Below are 8,384 nucleotides of genomic sequence, written 5' to 3'. Positions count from 1 at the left end.
ATCAAAACAACCTGTCTCTGATATCGATTGAAGAAAATCAGACATGAGGATTTTCATGAGCAGTGGAATGATCGTTCCAAATTCTATTCGAAATTGAACATAAACAATTACATACAAAAAATGGAAACTTACAGGTCATGCAACTAGAAATTACAACATGCTTTAAGATAATCAAGGGATAGAGTATCATACCTTTCAAGACTCATTCTTCAAACTCCCTCGATCACAAACACTCGAACAGTGTCCAAGAAAACAATACATGAACGCTTGAACACAACGACTGCAACATAACACGATTAACAACGAACACGAACCCAACAATGTCAAGATCACGAACCCAACGAACGACTTTCAAAATCTCGAACTGAGTGGAGTTGAGTGAGGATACCACCACAATGGTTACCTTGGTATTCTCAGTGTGAGAATCCAGGAGTTATGGGCTCTGTATGAACTTGGTTAGAGAAAAAGACTGGAGGAACAAAAATCGTGTAAATGATTGAACAAGTAGAAGATGACATAGTCTATCATATAGACCATGTGCTCAATCGTGTAGAAGAAGGCAGCGTATCGTATAGATAATGCCCTGCGATCGTTTATCTATGACCAGCTGAATGAACTATCGTATAGTGACATTCTACGATCGTTTAGTCTCTCTATGTGCTATTACTCAGTGAAACAATTTCACTTGATAGCATTGTCGTGAGTTTCTTTTCGAAAATAACAACTCTTAATTTTTAAGAAATTTTTTTCCTTTTATCTCATGGTTACCATAAAACCACCAATAACCTCTCAGTCAATTGGTTATTAGAGAAAAAGAGATAATTATCCAATAATTAATATTATTATAAATAAATATGATAACCAACTTTCCATATTATATCTATAACCTATAGTTTTAATATTTCATCTCATGAAACATATAAACCATAGTTCTTTTTCTTTTTTATGGTACTTAATGTAAATAATATTTACATTAATCCTCCACTTGATGTATCTCATACATCACACCAATTATATCATATATAATTGAATTTCTCTTATCAATTTAAACACTTCAAACTAACACCAAGTAATGATTCTCAACTTGAATCCATTGAGCTACCAAGAGGACCTTATGAACCTGTAGCTTGAAGCTCCAACGGTAGTGAATAACTGACTAAACTCTTTAGTCACGGGATCCACCATGCATTAACTGTCGGACACTCCACTAAAGATCAACAACTGCACTCTCCTTACTAGAAATATATTTTGTGTCCATATCAACCAATCAACAGTGTGATAACCCTTCACAGATTGCTCGTAAGTATAATTGGTCCAATTTACCGTTATGCCCCTATAGTTACATCTAACTCCTTAAGTACCACTGATCCTTCTAATGAACATAAGGCATAGTCCTTCTATGACTGACTTTTCTCTTCCAAAGAGAGGTTGTGGCTACTATGTTCAAGACGTGAAATTAGCCCTTAAGGGAGCAATCGATCTACTTACCCCTGCAGGAGTGAATTCCATCTTGTGTAATTGAGTTCCCGGCTCTCAAATCAGACAAATCCCCAAAAAGGTAGGCTTGTTGAGTTGACAATCTTGCCATTCTCACCCATACTAATCAAAGGACCGCCATCAAAGGCATAAGTTCCCAAAACACTCCGGATTGAGGTCGTTTAGGTGAGATGTAAGTCTCAAGTATCAACAGTGTTATATAAAGAGACTAATCATCTCGTGTCTGGTCTTATACAAATTCTTTGTATAGGACACCCCCGCTCGCATGTCTCCATATGAATGGTCAGGATCAACCATCTATAGTAGTTCATAACACTTGTAAGCCTCTACAAAGCGGGCCGTATTTGTAGTGTCACCAGGATCAGGTATTCCTCCTTAATCCTTATACTATAGACTTATTTAGGTTATCACTTAAGGCATGATCCACTTGTATATCTCATATACATGTTAAGTTTTCATATAATAATCATGGAGCTTTGTTTATTGGATATGAGTAAATGCAAAATAAAATAACTCTTATTTTATTCATAAGAATGTGTACAATGTTTACAAACTATGAGACTTCGGAAGAATTAGGACACTAATCCCAACAAAATATCAGTACCACCAAATGAATCTAACCACTTGGAACAAACTTTACCTGACATAAGTTTTAAGCGAGAGTTATAAAGAAACACCTTTTGTCCGACTTCAAACTCGATTGGTGCTATCGTCCTGTCGTGGAATTCTTTTGTTTGTTTCTTGTAGATAAGAGACTTTTTGAATGATTCCAGCCCTATCTCCTTAAGTTCTTCAATCTGTAGAAGTTTTACCTCACCTGATACCTTAAGGTCCCAATTACACTGTCCGATTGCCCAATAGGCCTCATGTTGTATTTCCACAAGGAGGTGGCAAAACTTATCGTAGATCATCTTATAGGGAGACATCTCTATAGGTGTCTTCAAGATTGTACGATAAGCCTATAAAGCATCATTTAGCCTCAGGCTCCAATCCTTCCTACTAAATTTCCCTAGCTTCTCCATAATTGATTTTATCTCTCTATTTGAAACCTCTGCCTGCCTATTTGTCTGGCAATGTATGGAATGAAAATATAGTGTTGCATGCCATATTTCTTCAAGAGAGCTACTATCACCTTGTTGCAAACATGTGTACCCTGGCCATTGATGATTGCACATGTAAAACCAAACATGCAAAGTATGCAAGACTTTAAAAATCCTGCAATCAGTTTAGAATCATCAGTAACAGTGACCTTTGCTTCTACCCATTTGGAAACATAGTCCACAGTAAAAAGAATATATTCAAATCTGCAGGAAGAAGGAAAAGGACACCAATCAAATCTAATCCCTAAACATAAAATATCTCACAAATAACTATAGGGACTTGAGACATTTCGTTCCTACGAGATAAACCTCCAGACTTCTAACATCTCTCATATGTTTGATAATAGAAATATGCATCCCTAAAAAGTGTGTTCCAATACAATCTTAAGTTTAACAGTTTTTTAGCTGTGCATTTAAGACTAAAGTGCTCCCCGCATGTGTGTTTGCGACTAAAAGCTAAAACAGAGAAAATCTCATCATTAGGAACACATCTTCTAACTATTTGGTCAACACAAGATTTCCAAAAAAAAAAAAAAAATGGATTCTCCCAAATAATATTTTTCCTCGCTTTTTAGTTTAGCTTTCTTATGCCTACTGAGGTTAAAAAGAATATCACATGTGACTAGATAGCAAATGAGATCATTGTACCATGGAGTCATTGAGATATCATCAACCTGGTGTAGAGCCTGGTAAGGGAAATCCCCATCAGAGGGTAAGTAGTCATCCATTTTCACTAACCTACTCAAATGGCCCACAACAACATTTTCAGAACCTTTTGCATCTTTTATTGCAACATCAAACTCCTGTAATACGAATCCAATGAAGAATGCATGGTCTATACTTCTTCTTGTCCATCAGATAGTGCAATGCATGATTAGAATATCAGTTACATGTGAGTCAAGAATATATGATTGAAACTTTCCTAAAATAAAAAAAATACAGAGTAGTCCTTTTTTTGTAGTGGTATAATTGCATGAGCAAGATTCAAGGTCTTCAAAGCATATTATACCATGTGATGCTTCTTCTCAATTCTTTGTCCAAGAACAACCCCAATAACATAGTTTCTGGCATCACACATGATTTCAAATGGGAGATCCCATTGAGGGGCCTGAATCACTAGTGCACTGGTCAAAGCCATCTTTAGCACATCAAAGACTTGCTTACACTTCTCACTGAAGTTAAACTCTACATCTTTCTGAAGCAAAGTGGTCGTCAGTAAGGAAATTTTGCTAAAACCTTTAATGAATATATGATAAAAACCTGCATGGTCTAAAAAAGGACGAACATCCTTTACACTGGTAGGGTAAGGGAGGTTCACAATAATGTCTATCTTTGTCTGATCTACCTCTGTCCCTCTAGAAGAGATAACATGCCTTAGCACAATACCATGATTAGCCATAAAATGATATTTCTCAAAGTTTAGCACAAGGTTACACTCGATACATCTTCCAAGAACTTTAGATAAATTTAAAAGACAATCATCGAAAGACTCACTGTATGTGGTAAAATCGTGCATGAATACTTGTATGCACTTTTCTATGAATTCAGAGAAGATGCTCATCATGCACATTTGGAATGTGTGAGATGCATTGCACAAGAAAAAGGGCATCTACCTAAAGGCAAATATCCCGAACGGGCAAGTGAAGGGCATCTAGTAAGATGTTCAATCATTTGATCTATAAATGGAATGGGAAAATGGTCTTTTTTAGTTACAAATTTGACTTATGAGAATCAATACACATTCTCTACCCACTTTGTACCCTTACAGGTATTAAATTACACTCATCATTTTTGACAACAGTTATACCAATTTTCTTGGGCACAATGTGAATATAGCTCACCCTCTCACTATCAGGGATGGGGTAGATAATACCTGCCTCTAAAAGTTTGAAAATTTCTTTCATTACCACTTCCATCATGGGGATTCAGGCACCTCTGAGGTTGTCTACATGGCTTGGAACCCTCTTCTAATGAAATCATGTACATACAGATCACATGAATTCTCTTAATATTTGTTATGGTCCAACCAATTGCTATCTTGTGCTCTTTGAGCACCTTAATCAATTTGGCTTCCTGTTCAGCGGTTAGATCATTTGAAATAATGATAGGCAGGGTATCCAACTCTACTAAATAAGCGTACTTTAGGTGCTCTAGTAGTTCCTATTGGGGTGTATACCCTAAAACCTCGAGGTTTTATGTTAGTTGAATCAATGGTTGATTAATTTTATATCACTTGTGCTATAATTCATTAACCTATGATCCAAAGTCATCTGATGTAACTTAAACATTTATGTAGAGACATACAGATGGATCATGTTTAAGTGATAACCTAAATGGTTTGTAGTATATGGATAAGGTTGGGTGCCTTATCTTGGTAACACTACTGATACAACCCACTTTTTAATTGTTACAATTATTGTAAAGTACTACAAATGATCTGATCCTGACCATTCTTGTGGAGACATGTGAGAGGAGATATCTTATACAAAAGAGTTTGTATAAAGTACCGGACCACGAAATGTGAAGTCTCTCTTTATAACGTCGTTGCTAGAAGAGACTTACATTTCACCAAGATGACCATGGGTAACTTGACCTTATTCTTGAGTGAGTTGTGAATTCCTATCTATGAGGGCGATCCTTTGATTTGTATGAGTGAGAGTAGCCAGATTCGCCAACTTAATAAGCTTACCATTTTGGGAATTCGTCCAATTAGGGAGCTGGGAACACATCTGCACAAGAAGAAATTCACTCATTCCCTATAGTTAGGGTAAGAAGATAAATTGCCCCCTTAAGAACTCATTTCGAGACTTGAATTCTAGCCCGAGGGGAGTTCAGTCATAGTTGAACTATGACTAATTGTTCATTAGAAGGATTAGTAGTACTTTAGGAGTTAGATGTAACTACAAGAGTAAAACGGTAATTTGACCTAAATGTATTAACGAGCGATTTTTGAAGGGTCAACGCACTGTTGATTGGTTATATCCAATAGACAAATAAATATATCTATATTGCGAAGTGTTCAGCTGCCAGTCTTTAGTGGAGTGACTGACAGTTAATGAATGTTGATTAATTTGATTAAAAGGATCAATTAATCTCGTATTATTGGAGCTTCAATCTATAAGTCCATAAGATCCCCCTCATTAGCTCAATGACGATTGATGGGAATCAAATAATTTTTTGTGTGATTTGAATTGTTCAAATTAATTAAAGTGAATTAATTGTATAAGGAACAGTTAAATAATGTATATTGATAGATTGTATAATAAAATATATGTTGATACATTTTTATGAGAGAAAGAAATACTTGAATATCATTCAAATACTAATTATATGAATATGGTTCATATAAAAACTATATGTTAAAATTTCATGGGAATTTGATTCATATTAAATTTAATTATATTTTTATGAGAGAAATAAATATTTGGATATGATTCAAATATTAATTATATGAACATGATTCATATAAAAATTATATGTTATAATTTAATGTGAATATGATTCATATTAAATTTATATAGTTTTATGAGAGAAATAAATGTTTGAATATGATTCAAATATTAATTATATGAATATGATTCATATAGGAATTATATGTTAAAATTAATATGAATATGATTTATATTAAATTTATTTATTTTATTGAGAGAAATAATTTGAATATGATTCAATTATTAATTATATAAATGTGATTCGTATAAAAATTATAGGTTAAAATTAAAATGGATTTAATTCATATTAATACTTTAGATTATTTGAGAGAATAATACACTATAGTTTATGTTATATGTGATATAATATTAACTATAGGTTATATGTTATATGTGACATAATATATAGTTTAAATATATATTAAAGTGGTCAATATATATACTAAATTCAAATTTAGAATTTGAATTTAATTATTTCAAATTTAATAAAAGGGAGGGAGTTACAACTTCCTTACCCCATAATCTCTCATTATCTCACGTAACAAATGTGGAGAGAGAAAGTTCTCTCCTCCCACTCTCTCTAGTCTCCTTCTCTCTGTGCTGTTTATAGGGAAGATTTTATTCTTTCAATTCTTTTTTCTTCTTCTCTCCTGCCAAACTTATGTGCAAGCCCACAACTCTGCATGGTTTATGTCCCTGAGAATAATGGAGAAGACCCCGTGGTAGTGTCTGGTTGTGGTGTTCGTGGGATTGAGAGAAGACGATGCGAATTGGAAAGGAACGCAAAGAATTGGTTTTCAACCTGTAAGTTATTTCTTAATCATTTCCTCTCTAATTTGCACTATAGAAAGCATCCTTAGGTTTATATTTTTCTATGGTTTCAATCGTCTGAATTTTCTGCATTATATAAAATGAAATTTAGAGATTAATGCGTCTAATTGCTTCCGTTGTGGGGAATTCCAATCCCTTCAGTTCCTTAAGTTCCAACTTGGGAGTCTATCGGAGTCTGCACGATAGAAAACAATATTTTCTCGATCAAATCATTAGATAAAGAATCAAGACTTATCGGTTTAGGCACTGTAAAAAAAGATAGATTGTCAAAGAAAATAGTGACACTAGAGTCATCCTAATCCTTGTCATAATATACATCTCAAATTACTTCTTATTCCAATGAGTCAATCACATCATTTGACACATTGTAAGAGGACTCTGATTGGAGACTCTCATAGCATAAAAAATGTTATATTTAATTTTTTCTCTATCAAATTCAACAGACAATGTGCCCTCATCTATATTTATCTTAGTCTTTACAGTTTTCATGAAGGATCTGCCATGTAAGATAGATGTAGATGAATGTGAAGCATTCTTTTCCATTTTCACAATATAAAAAACAAGAGGAAAAATTAATTCATTGACTTGGATAAGAACGTCCTCTACTACTCCTATGGGATGTATGAATGACCCATCAACTAATTGAATGACTATGCCAGTTTCATGTAAATCATTCCACTTAAGATCCTGGTAAATTGAATAAGGCATTACATTAATGGATGCTCTTAAATATAACATAACCCTTTCAATTTTCTTGTTACTAATCACACAGAGAAGTGAGAACATACGTAGGCCTTTCTATTTCTTAGGCATCTTTTTTTGTAAGATGGCAGAAATAGACTGGCTTACTACCCTTCCTTTCTATTTCGTTTATCTTTCCTTGAACATAATTCCTTAAAAATTTTTGCGTACTTGGGAACATGCTTAATTGCATCAAGAAGTGGAATATTGATCTCCACCCTCTTAAACATATTAAGGAGCTCTCGATCAACATCATTCTCTTTTGGTGTCACCAACCTATAAGGAAAAGGAGCTTTAGGAATAATAGACTTAAAAGAAAAATGAGGGTTAAATTTTACTCCCTTTTTCGGTGGGGGTAGTGGTCCTTTTGTAACAGTCGGCTCCGTAGACAAAAAATACTCTCAAGATGGAACATAAACAGGTGTAATAGGTGATGGAAGCTCTTTACCACTTCTATATGTGATGACACTAACATTCTCCCTTGAATTTACTTTAGGCTATGAAGGGAATTTACCTGACTACTTTTCCAATCTACTCATCAATGTAGCAAGCTAAGAATTTTTGGTTCCCATTTACTCTAAGGTAGATTGAAATTTTTTTTTACCATATCCTTCATAGACACATTTGAGCTTGAAGAAGAAGCTCCTCTATCATTTTGGCCCTACTCGTTCTGTCCACCCCATCTAAAATTAGGGTGATCTCGCCAACTTGGGTTATAAGTCTAACTGTATGTTATACCTATTTATATGAAATGTCGGCAGGCGTTAGCAGCATGGCTAGTCAT

Source organism: Benincasa hispida, chromosome 9 (assembly GCF_027475165.1).
Source record: "Benincasa hispida cultivar pf3 chromosome 9, pf3_genome.v1.1, whole genome shotgun sequence".
In the NCBI taxonomy this organism is placed as follows: domain Eukaryota; kingdom Viridiplantae; phylum Streptophyta; class Magnoliopsida; order Cucurbitales; family Cucurbitaceae; genus Benincasa; species Benincasa hispida.
Note: the sequence above shows the minus strand (reverse complement) of the source record.